Source organism: Homalodisca vitripennis, chromosome 1 (genome assembly GCF_021130785.1).
Source record: "Homalodisca vitripennis isolate AUS2020 chromosome 1, UT_GWSS_2.1, whole genome shotgun sequence".
NCBI classification, from domain to species: domain Eukaryota; kingdom Metazoa; phylum Arthropoda; class Insecta; order Hemiptera; family Cicadellidae; genus Homalodisca; species Homalodisca vitripennis.
In genome coordinates, this window is record NC_060207.1 from 126,796,084 (window position 1) to 126,809,976 (window position 13,893).

Genomic DNA, 13,893 nt, shown 5'->3' on the forward strand with positions numbered 1-13,893 from the left:
TATACTTACGGCCCAGCATTCTTTTTTCATGTATTTTAGTACGCATTAAAATCATTATTACACTATTTAGTACAATCTGAATGAGATTATAAATCAGTTTAAATGGGCGATAAATTATTTTACTCAATTTAGTGTGTTTTAAAAAGTTGCCGCAGTTGCCGTATGTTATGAATTAAGTTGTGCACAGTAGATTGTAGTTTTTATTATTTGTCATGACTTTGAAGAACATTTTCTTTCTGAAACATCAAATTGTACACATACCGTGTTGGCATTACTGGAATCTGTAGGTACAAAAGTGTCGTCTACTTTACAAATGCGAGTAAACTTTACCAACTCTGGCAATGTGCACACGTCAAACAAATATTTGAGATTAGTTCGGTTAAACTTTAGTTACTTTATTTATTAAGCACAGCGTACAAATAGAATATCAATGATGTACAAATTACACGAACATCTGCCAGTTAGGGTGTAATGTCTCAAAAACCTTGATATCAATTCAACAATGGTCGTTTGAGTAGTATCAGCTTATGTTTGATTACAAACATTACAGTTTACAATAATCTACCAACTTAACTACTTTGATAAAACTAAAAATATCCTAAATAGTTTTATATATTAAATTAAAATTAAACGTTTTATTAATTGCTGCAACTATACTGTGGTATGCTTAGTGTATATTTAACAGGTATCATACATTAAGCAGAGCCATGCCTTTATAGCCTCCCTTAAGCATCCAATCAGACATATACTAATAGATTGGCTACATAATTATCCCTACAATTAGTTTATAGCTTACGACTAAACAACGCTTCGATAACGGTAAACACCTGACAACCCTAGCCAGAGTAACACTGAAACGAGAAGGTACACAGTATTTATAACTCAACGTAGTATGATGATGTTATGAGACATTAACAAGTAAATGTAGAGTTCAATGAGTGACAATTATTTCACAATTCAATTTGTCCACTTCAAATTTATTTATCAGTGAATTGAAGCTTTTTGTTAAATCTATAAAACCAAAGTATTTAAATCGACATTTTAAAGCAAATCTGAAAGGAAACTGAATTATGGTAAAACATACCGGAATGCATTGTTTCGTCCAATGTTCAAACCCTATATTTTTTGTAGTCAATATGTTAAATGTACAGAATACTGTATAAAACCCCAAGCGGTCTAAGTTAAGTGACTTCTAAAAATACATAAATATTACATTCTACTTTTAAAATATAAATTTTTAATATAAATTACAGCAAGAAATATTTTTCTCATAGGATCAACTTCAACAGCTCAAGCAAATTCGTTCGTTAAGAACCTGTTTGACTAAAGTCAAGCTTTATAAATTTCTTATTGATTCTGGCAGGAAATTGGACAACTTTAGCACGAGGTATCGTATTTACTTTTAGAGAGGATACTCTTTGTGGCTGTTTTTCAAAACTATGATTATAAACTAGAAAACTGAGTAAATTAACAATTAACGTAGTGTGTATATGAATATATAAAGAACAGTTAAAAGTACTTTAGTGTGAAACTATCACTACAACCGAGAGTACAAATAGTTTTCACTGCCTTCTACTGCAATTAAAACATCCTCCCAAGTGAAAACTGTAAGATAGAACCCGTTTAAATCATGATATCATTATTCTGTACATAATAATAAGTACTTCCAAAGTATACAACAAGCAAAATAACTTTGCGAAGGAATCCTGATAAATATCTCCAATAAAATGGACAATTGCAGAGTTCGGAGAAAAGGACATCTATGTAATGTTTCCAATTCAGATTGGAATCTGTAGGAAGATCCAGGAAACTGATGATATTCGACTTCTGAATAACAATACTGTTCAGTAGAATGGTAATATGCCAATTGATATAAATTCAAAATTGTTTTGAGAATAAAATAAAAACTGTCTTGAAACAAAATGTTAACGTTTATTCCATCAATATTTAGTGGAGTGCGGTGTTGTATGTAGCATGGCACTGGCATGTCACCGGTATTTTGTACAGTTTGGTCTACCTGTATATGCTATGTCCATAGCCTATGGGCATACCTTAGATCTGTAACAGTAAGAGAAACCGTTGTCCTTCAGTAAAACCAATGTTGTAATCACAATCGTTCTTACTGAAAAGTGGATGATAAAATCATAATTGAGAATAACCCAGAATTTTCTGGTGTTGAGTATATCTGTTGGACGATAAACAGTCCCGTAACACTGAACACACTGACTATGACCAAACCAATGCTGGACTGACTTTAGTTAGAAAAGCTATGCCAATATTGTTAGTAAGCAACATTGCTGTGAGTGGGCCAGTTTTATATGAGACTTAGTGTAACAAAATAAAACAAAATTTAATTTTGATTTAGTATTTTTGTGTTTTTAAATTCTTATGATATTCATACAGAAATGTTTTGGAGCATTTCTCCCACCCTATCGTTATCACTACATATGACTTAACAAACCTGAAAGTTAAGTATACAGTAGTTTTAGCTAACTTATTCAGTTGCCGACCAGATCTTATGAAATATATGGATGTAAGGAAATAATCTGTAATTAGGAAGGTAAGAACTAAAAATGAGGAAAGTTTCTCGCCCTAAGTTTGCCATGAAAGAAGACCCTGTCGCAAACTGGAATGGAGCTGTAGAGCAGATAATGCGGCTTTGGTGGTCCTGCTCGAGTTATCGAAAGAATCTAGTGATTAAATGGACCCGAAATTTGATCCCCTCCAAGGGGGCAGGCCATAATTCTAACTCTAACCTTTCAATAAAACGATTGTTAAATCTTATTGTGAAGCTAACAAATTCAATAATACATCTGACATCGATATAAGACAAATTACAAATAATGCAAAATATTAGTTTAGGATAAGGGAAAAAATAAAACAAAATTTAATTTATTCGTCAACTCAGTACTAGAATCCAAAGAATAACAATATAATCCAGAGCAGTAAGAACCAAGATTGTGGTGGTGTTAAATATAGTGAGCACGATTGGAAATGCAGCAAAACTTTGGATTAATCAAATCCCTGCTGATGTTAAAAGATATAAGACTAACTTTTAACGCAGAGATTAGTGAGATTCAACCACCTATCCCGCAGTAGATACGGACATCGCAAGTTTGTAGTGGATCATCTGCAAATCAATACTGGTAAAGCGTTAGGGTGGCACTGTTCACGCTTATATTTAAATTATTGACAATGGATTTACGTCTAATGCTTACTTTCAAATTAATAACCTCGTTCTTTGATAGGTAGGCTATTAATTAACATATCTAAAACCCCTAAAATGATAATAGAGACAAAACATGCGCAATGGTATAATGCGTTTATGGTGAACAGAAAAGTTTATTTTAAAGGACAGCGTGGTACAGTCTTACCAAGGCACAATAAAACCGAGCATAAGACTTATATTAGTTACTAACCGAAGTTACTACTGTACCTATATTAAAAGAGATCACGCTGTTTGCATCACTCACACTTCAAAATCTACTTCTCAGAACACAATAATGAATGGTACTTCGTGAACTTTATCACAGTTATCCTTGAAAAATGACGGAGACTTTATTGAACTTGTCCCGTTGCATAAAGTTTTTTGAAGATGTCACTCTTTTACTTAACCCTTGATTTACTTATACAGACACAAAGTCATAAGAAATGAATATTTGTGAAGAAAACCGATATCATTTAATTATTTGTGAATTAAATCGAAACATTACAAATGTCATAAATATACTTCATTCTAATAAAGCTGTTCAACCTAGAATTGTATTTTAATCATAGCGATAAAAGCGCTAGTTACAATTTATGTACATTTAGATTTTACAATTTAATTCACATTATGTTCCAATGTTTCATGTTTTATAAATGAATTAATAAACGCCAATAACAGCATATTAACGCCAACAATTAATAAGTCAGTGTCAAAGCTTAAGTAATTAAGAGTGTTTCAATGGACTCGAACTGTCTCCGACTTTACTCAAAGTTCACATTAACACTATAATCCACAATTTAAAATCCGTAAGCGTGCACGAGACTTTGAAATTATTACCTATATTAGAAGAGATGACACTGTTTGTGTTCACATGTCAAAGCTTTATTTCCTGACCCGGTAGCGGTAACGGGTGTGATATAAGGGTATGCTGAGTCTTGTGATACAAATCCCTCTCTGTCAGGTCCCGCCTGTCAGATCACATTTGTCACAGCGCCTCGAGCAAATCACCAGCCATCGTGTCAACTGTCACCCGTACTCGTAATGCGATTTTTGCTCCAGTTTTCATGCTTTCCCCAAATCTATCTTTAGTTACAGATTATTTTCAAGTAAATTGATTTCATCCTTGAAATGCAGCCATTTTGTCATAGTATATATGAAAATATATACACTGACATACAGTGGTATATAGTATATATGAAATATACACTGTTATACAAATATAAATAAGCATTCAAGAATAAAGTTATAGAAAATAATAATATAAACATTGGAAATATTTCGAAACTTTCTAGAAAAGTCTAAAATGAGTCACATTTATCATACTAAGAATAAATTGTACCACGTTTATACAAGTTGAACTGAAATCATGGAAAATAACTTGTACTGGAAATAAAAAAACACTTCATATAAAATTTACCTTTTGAGAATATTGTAATCATTAATAACTAAGTACACAAGAACTTATGGTATATTAGAATGTTTGTAACTACAAAAACTACACCAAACTTGGTGAACTACAAATTTTGGCCAGAACTAGGAACGATAACAATGCTATATTACATACAATGCTGTAATACCTAAGGGTCTTTATGTATAAACTATCATGAGGATATTTCTGTTAACTTGTTCGAAAAAAACATTGCTCTTTTAGCTGTAAAAGGCAACTATCAACAAAGATACAGGTTTTATATAAAACTGTAAAAGTAGTTGTAAATCATAGTGTTGAGGCTTATATAAATAGGCACCATCTATTTTGCAATTTTTATTAAAATTCAAACAGCACTTTTTCAACGAAATCCATCAATGCAAAAGTGAGCAAGACCACTTGCTTGCACAAGTCGGTACAAAAATCAATATTGTCAGTTGATAGGCATCAAGCTGTTTTGACATGGTTGTTGCTCCCGGATTTTTGTAAGCGTACCTTTAAAGCTATTGTGCTCGTTTATTCTTAATGGAATTCGTTAAAAAAAAGTACCGTAGGAAGTGCAATAAATCTTTTAAAATAATTGTTATCATGTAAATTTGTGCAGTTACAGCTAATGCCTCTAAACTGACAATATTGCCTGTTGCTCCCGGCTTGTGCTTGCTTACATTTATAGTGGTAGTGCTCGCTCACACGTAGACGGATTTTGTTGATAAAAGTTCCGTTGGAATTGTATAAAACATTTCAAAATAGTTGGTATCGTACAATTGCTTTAGAAATCTACATTTTTCTGTTTTATTTGCTTTTAATTAATTTAAACAGGCGCCATTTTGTTAATATAAAGCAAATAAAACAATTCTATTGAGCTTTTCTTTTATTTTTCATAACATACGAGTATGTGCAAACAAGGAAAACAGGATTTCACACTATACTTCAAGGTAAAATTGATCCAAACTCAACATTCACATTGAATCCACTCTCTTCTGTGTTATGTAAAGGTCGAGACAGCTCAGAAATTGTAATTATCACTGTAAGCATCTAAATTAATCCGAAGCCTTCTGTGTTATTTCTAGTAAAACCTAAATAATAATTTAAAATTTTAAATGAAGTATTCAAGTAAGTTAAGTTAGTTACAATTTTACAATAAAATCAACGAGAGAGGTAGCGAATACCTTAACTTTTTACAAAATTAATGATTTCTCAATCCTTAAATATAATAGTTATAGGAGCAATAAAATATTAATTCTAATTTATTATAATGCGACAGCAATTCATTCATTGTGTAAAGGTTTCGAAACTTACGTGTATTAATGTTTTCCATTTTTAACAGCTACGCTGCACAAAATCAAACCGTGATGTTCTATGTCTATGTTGTCTATGTTATAAGCAAACATAGTGTGTACTATTAAACTATCTGTAGTTATAATTTAATGTGTATTTCATATGAAATTCGTTAAAATCAAATCCAAATAATAATCTGATACGAAAAGATAAACCAAACAAACAGACTTCGTTACGTCGGTTTTGTTTGTAATGACCTCAATGCGTGCCATTAAAGCAAATCATTACTGGTTTGTCGCCAGTCGTTTATTCTTTAAGTTGAAAGTAGAAATATTACGAATATTCCCAAACGATTGTTCCATTGAATGTAGCTCAGAGCCATTTGTAACAATACTGGTATTAGAGAACTTCCTTCATAATTAACGATTGCTTGATTATACCAGAGAAAGGTTTAACGCCGGTAGCACTTTAAAGTGAACCCATTTTAACTAATCCACCAACGGGATCCCAGGAACTGTTTATTTTAATGTGACTTATATAATGGGGGAATTATCTTTACTTATATGGATTCTAAAAATGTGTTTGTAAAATTCTTGTAACTGTAGCAATATATCTCAAAATACTTTTTGAAACAGCAGTTATGTGGAGGTTTCACATGTTAACTCATTTATTCCTGTAATTATTTTGGAAACTTTGCTGTCTTCGATATATGTGTTATCGAAGACAGCAAAGTTATCACATATTATCATTTTCAAAAATATATGTCTGTTTCTCAGATTAATAAAGTAACTAATAATTATATTTATTTACAATTAAGTATATAACTAGGGAATAGTGAAGCTTAATATAAGAAAGGTAAAATAAAAAATAATAAAGAACCTACAACTTGAAATATACTTTATTTCATTGGTAAAAATGGTTTATTACGTTAAAAACAACATTATTTTAATCGTTTTCATGTTAATTAAATTGAATTTTAAATTTGTAAATTAACTTTACAATAATTTGTATGATGTAGTAAAATATTACTCCCCTAATGCTAGAAGTAACTTTAACATAATGCAGTTTTATAATACATAAACTTCTAGTGTAGAATTTTGAAAGTGACTTTAACTGGACAAAAACTATAGAGCTAACTTAATATCTCAAATAATATTTTTCAAAATAATTAGCTTCCACTAAAATTTAATAAAACGTATGTATAGAAACTGAGAAAAATTTAAATTTGTTTTCATTCACCCGTGATTTATTTCCTTTTTAAAAGGACTTATTGCCTTAATACGATAACAATTATCTTATAAGTTCCTTCTGTCTTTAACCCAATGTATTTCTAAAATAACGCGATAATTGTTGAGTGCAATTTGGACTTATGTAGTAGCCAACTTATCACACTGACTATTACATTTACATGGCATAACAATAAGTTCAGAAAAACAATTACAACTAATTATAAGTTACATATAAAAACAAAATATTTGTTTACTTGGTGATTTTGTATTTACTGTCCTAAATCAGTGAAGTTAAAATGTCAACTATAAGACTGCTTAACAACATAGTCACCAACTGTTCAACGGAATATGAAGTTTCTTCCAAAAATGTAATAAAAACCACGTATTGCAAAAACAGGATTTTTTAAGCTTTATTTCTTGTAATGAGAATAAAGGCTAAAGTTTACTGTAGAGTTGTCATTTAATAACAATTACTTAATCTTATCAATAATTTAACAAATGGAAATAAACCTATATATATATACCACAATGTTATCAATAAAACTTAAAAGTGTTGGTCATTACGTCTTTGCTGAAAGTTTTATTTCTATTTGTTAAATTATATATATATATTATATATATATATATATATATATATATATATATATATATACTGTATATATTATTAAAATTAAATTAAATACTTATATATATATATATATATATATATATATTGTTCCGAGTTAGTGAAAAATACAGGAGGCCTCGGAAGCGTGCCCCTCCCAAACTCGGAGCAAATCATAAAAAAAAAAAACAATCACATGCCACTAGTGGGAAGAGACAAAAACGAGACAAGATTTCGAGTACAAGAAATATAATTAGTAGGTGGCAAACATTTCCATGCAAAATACAATTATGCAGCACCACGGTGCACCGCGTAACTTAAAAAACTAAATAACAACAATAAATATAATTCCAATAATGACAATAACATAATAAATAAATAATATAATAATAACACAATAAATAGAAATTTGGTTTATAAATAACATATATCAGGTACGGCAGTAGCAAAATTTTAACTGGTAATTTTTATGAACTGAGGTGAGGGAAAAGGTTGTAGAATTTCTAGGCCCACTATTTTTAAAAAATAATTTGGTTTCAAGTTGGTAGCCGAAAATTAAAAAAAAATATTTAAAGCCAATTTTCGAAGGAGGCGGGGCTTAGTTGCCTCCACGAATCCGAATTAAAGATGAAATCCTCCCCTTCAGTTCATGTAACTAAACTAAATAATACTGGCTAATATACTGGCCCTCCTCCAGATCTAACATCTGGCAGCGCTCCATACAAGCCTATCCTCTCAAGGGGTATAAGAAGTAAAAAACATTTCTGATCCAACCTTGTTCCAGAAGAAATTAATGGGAGCACTACACTCCGGTTGGATGCCGGTCCAATAGCGCTGGCAGGGCGCGGGCATTCAGTTGGTTTCAGTGCTGTGGGCAGACTCGCCGCATCAGTCCCGCTGACGGCACTCACGGGGACCCTGTAGAATCCCAACATAACCAGTAGAAATTCAGATCAACTTTACTACAACCCGAGAAATAATAAAAACTTAATTATGTTTGCCACAAAGTATAATCAAATATTTAAATTTAACAATTAAAAAAAAATAACAATCTGTAACTAACAGTACCTTTTAAGTATCAAAGACTATTTCCTAAAAATAACTCAAGACACCAAGTATTTTAAGATGCACTACTTGGTGACAATATTAAATATTACATAGGCTAGGACAGCCATACTAAATGATTAAGCGTGATAACATTTACTTGTAACTATAATTCGCTGGATTTTAATCATTATATTATAATAATTTACATTTTGCTATTAAATATTAATTGTAAGGTAGGCCTGATAATAATTATATAATTTACAAATAATAACAATACATTATTTCCCAAATAACAATAATTAAATAATAAAATCGAAATCATGAATGTTGCCACCCAATTTTGCACGCAACACAAAACACGAGGTAACAAAAATTTGCAAAGTCTGTACCGTCTCGCTTACACTAAAAAGACAAAGTGTGTACACGGAATAAATAATTTCCGTTCGCCGAACGGATCAGTAAGAAAGCGCTAGAGCAAAATAAAAAAACTAAACTAGCATAGTAAATACAAATTAACAAATTTAGAACGTACGGTACGAAAGACAGGAACGAACACTTTGCGACACGAACACGTACACGAGGAACACAAGTTACAAAATAAATATATATAAATTACTTATAACTAATCTACGATAATATATGTCTGGGTGGGAGAGAAAAACCGCCAACTAAATAAGTTAAGAGAGAGAAAAAGACAATTACCTGCCGAAAGTCGGTGAATTAGCCAGCCATGGAGAAACGGGAAGAACAAAGAACAGCCAGAACACAGTAAGCTTCTCCGAACGTCTGACCGCTCCGAACAGTAGCCAGAGCCAGTGCCGGTGCCGGTGAACAGCTGGTCGGTAAACTAGTCAAGGTCAACCAGCTGACCTCAACCAGGCAGAAAATCAATACTTGACGGAGTGACTCCCCCACCGACTGATAAGAGTGGCCGAGGTTGGAAAAGTAAGACAAAAATAAATTGTCCAAACTGAGCCCCGGCTCAATATAATGTAAAACTTCAGTGTAAAAAAACTAATATGCCCAAGAATACAGTACAAAAATACAAGGAAAATAATTAATTGCTACAAGCCACTCTCAGGTCGCACCACATATATATCAAGAAGAGAATTTGAAGGTCTACATTCTGAAAATGTGAAGGATTTAGGTTAATACATTTTTATGGAGTTATAGATCAATGATTAAGCTTACATAATAGCAACATAAACTTAATCTGTCTTATACCTGAACATTTTAATGTACCCTGGATAGTATTGGCAGCTTTTACTCGCTCATTATTCGACATCATGCAGTTCTGTTTCATGGTATATAGAATTTCTGCGGTTCACGAGTATCTTGATTCAAGCAACCGTTTTTATAATTTAGTTATAAAATAATGATAATTTTGACTATAGCATAAAATGTGTAAGCTCCATTGTTTTTATCCTCCATAAAAGGTGCTACTGTTTAATAAAATCATTGTAAAATAGCATGAAAATAGAAGGTTACCACAACCTAATATTGCAGAGATCTCGTCATTATCAATTAGGAATATATTAACTTAGAAATAGTTAAATTGTTTTACCAGTAAAGGAAATAGTGATGGAATATATATCACAGAGGAAGAAATAAAACCCATCTCATGCAATTCTAATTCAAGCTTTGTGTGTAGCAGTGAGGGAACGTTTGTGTTCCCGATACTGTGAGATTTGCCACTCAGTTCTTTTGTTTCAATGTGTAAAATTGTTGCCTATATCTCACTTTCCCTTTAACTTATTTGACAAAGGTTTATCACTCATGCAATGCTATTAATTCAATGACATACTCGTATATATAAATGTAATAAAAGTAATACATTGTTGACATTTTTTAATTTGTCACTAGCTATGATTACAGTAAAACCATATATTTACTAAATCAATCAACTACTACCACAACGACATTAGTAGTAATTACCAGAAATGGTTAGTTAACTAATTAATTAGCCTTGTAATGTGCAAATACATAATCTATGCCTAAAGCCTGTAATAATCATGTAACCAACCATAAGATAATAAAACACTTTTGTTACAGATATTTTAATGTTGATCGTTAGTTAAGTGTGTACAACTAGTTCATTTAATAAATGTATTTCATAACTGATCAATGCTTGTGCAAAGAAAGGGTATATACACATCACTGACTGAGTTTTGTGTAGAATATTCTCAATAGAAATTGTAAGTTTTTACATTTACCAATTTAGTATCTAAAATTTTAGTAATTGTGTGTGTGTGTGTGTGTGTGTGTGTGTGTGTGTGTGTGTGTGTGTGTGTGTGTGTGTGTGTGTGTGTGTGTGTGTGTTTGGTGCGTTAAAGAAGAACAACCCATATTATTGTATTTCATTATCTAATTATAAAATATTTTTCATTTCATAAAATACATTTTGCTGTGGAGGTTTGATGATTTTCAAACATAAGATAGAAGCGGCTGACGTTGAAGGATATTGTTCATATGTGTTAACAATGTACGCCAAATTAAAAGCAATGGCAATGATGAACGAGGAATTTGAAATAACTTAATTTGCAATTGCAAAGGAAGACTCCAATATTTGGCTCCAATTCAAAATTCAAACCTATAGGCTACACGCAATTACAAGGATTCCTCAAAAATTAGAAAAATGTAGGCTACATAATGTACAATATTTTGTTTCTAAATATTATTAGTTCTAATGAATAAATTTATATTAAAAATGTCAAGATAATGAGCGATCGCAAGGCAATAGAAAGAATTCTAGTTGGAGAGATAAAACTTATTAAATAATTAAATTCAGTCCATTGTTAAACTGTTAAATTAGCACTAATTTCTTTATAGCTTATTTTTTGTACGTAAACCAAACTACTAACGTTATAAACAGGACATACGACAGTTAGATGTGTAATAATTACGACATAGAAAAGTATATTCTATGCTGAGTATATTCTATGCTGAGAGTCACAAAATTACGGAACTTCCTCGCCCGGACAACAACTTACAGCACAGCAGACTTAAACATGTCGTTTCAGCTTGTACTAGGTATCCGCTCATTTTCAGGGGTTGAAGAAACTCTAGTTGTTGAAGAAACTCTAGGGGTTGAAGCCTCTAGTTTCTTAATGATATTCTCGGAAATTTCTAATTAATCATTAGACTGTACCATAAAGAAATTGAAAATATTGGTAACAACACTACAACGATTAGTATAATTTGTCATGATATAAAGACCAATTATTGTTAATTAATTACGCCATTTTATAATTTAAGGAAACACATATTTGTCTGTGGTTTTTACATTGCAATGGAGAAGGTCTCAGTAACTTCAATAAATTTGCACATTTTGTCTATAAATGTATTGTCATTGCCCTTGAGCAAACACTTCAGATAATGAAAAATTTTATAAACCAACCTGTATGCATAACGATATATAATTCGTAAACCTCGTAAAGTGCATAATAATTGCCTGATAAACCCCTGGTAGTTCTCTATTCTAACTGAAACAGTATGAATGATTGCAATACAGCAGTTCATTCCCAGTGAAAGCACTGATAATCATATTGAGCGTACCACTACATGAAAGGCGAACATGTCTGGTAAACAATCAAGAACACATATGATACTGATCTCTTACTGAATGGATAATTGTCAAGTCAATTACCAATTTATGTTATCATGTTGTGGTGTGCTATTGACAGTATTCCATCACTGTCGATACACGAATACTCATTCACGATTTTATCCGGCCCGTCCAGACTATCCGACACACTATCAAATTATCAGTCACAAATTAATTTGAATTCAAACAATAAATTGGCGTTGGTTTATGGATCTATATATAGTCTATAGTTCAATACATTTTGATTGGCTGTGTGGAGTGATAGAGATTTACGTCATGTACTCATGTAGTCAATATTCTGATCAGGTAAAATGACCTACTTTGTGTTGTAAATACTTATAGTCTAGTCAAATGAATAGCGGATTGTCTGCGTGGACGTGGATTTTTTCCCAATAAACATAGTTTACGTTTTATACGCCCGCAGTTGATGCAAGATCAATAGAGTGTATTATTTTCCTTGGAATAGTAGGACCTAGTGCAACCAACACAAGATATAGGGTCCCGTGTGTAACGATTCATGATTGGTTACATGAGGCAAGATGTCATTGCACAAACAACATTGACGTTATGTAAATTTCAGAATAAAAACCAAAATTTATTGCTATTATTCATTATCAGCATTGTCAGCAATGTTATCCTAACAATATGATACATCTAAACAGCCTAAATCTGTGTTTATGATCGGAGAAATTCCAAAACAAATCCAGGAAATTTTGTCATGAGGGCGATAATAATATTTACCTAATAATAGACTGTAGTTTTAATGTTAAACATTTGGTTTCAAGATTTCATTTCATCGCACATGCGTTCTAGTACCTTCCCTACCTCGCCCGAACTTTATTATTCAATCACTGCTATTACTGCAAATAGTGTGTTCGTAGTTTTCAAAAAAACTGTTTTCAAAACACATCCTACTGGTATCAAAGACTTGAAAAGCAGGATCGTTGCTGAGTGCAGAGAAAACTTTTAGAAAGGTTAGGCAAGAATTTGAAAACAGGTAATGTTTTGCTTGAACAACAATAGCTACAATTTGAACATTTTATTTGAACAGGATTTACAACAGTATCCAGTGAGTAATTTTGTTGTTATTAGCAGTAGTACAGTAGTCTGTAAAATAATAATTGTTGTGTAAGAAATTATATTATTGGCTGCTGACACCAAACAGCTTGGCCGATTTCAATTTTTTTAACCAAAATGCAGCATTTTTATGACCTTCAATTGTCACAAGGTATTAGTTTCCATTTAAAACTTTGATTTTGGGTACTAAGGGAGCATGGGGGTGAGCACTCCGATTTTGAAAATATTGTTTTTTTCCCTAATTAGTACTATACACTCCCGTTTACTAAATTTTGATTCTTGGGATATGTCTTTTAATACGAGTTTGAAGTTTTCAAATGATCACCCTGTATAACATCCGACGCGTTGGATTGTATATGCTGTTAAATTTACTACTCTCAACTGCCATTTCTCAATCTACAATTATTCGAAATAATTATT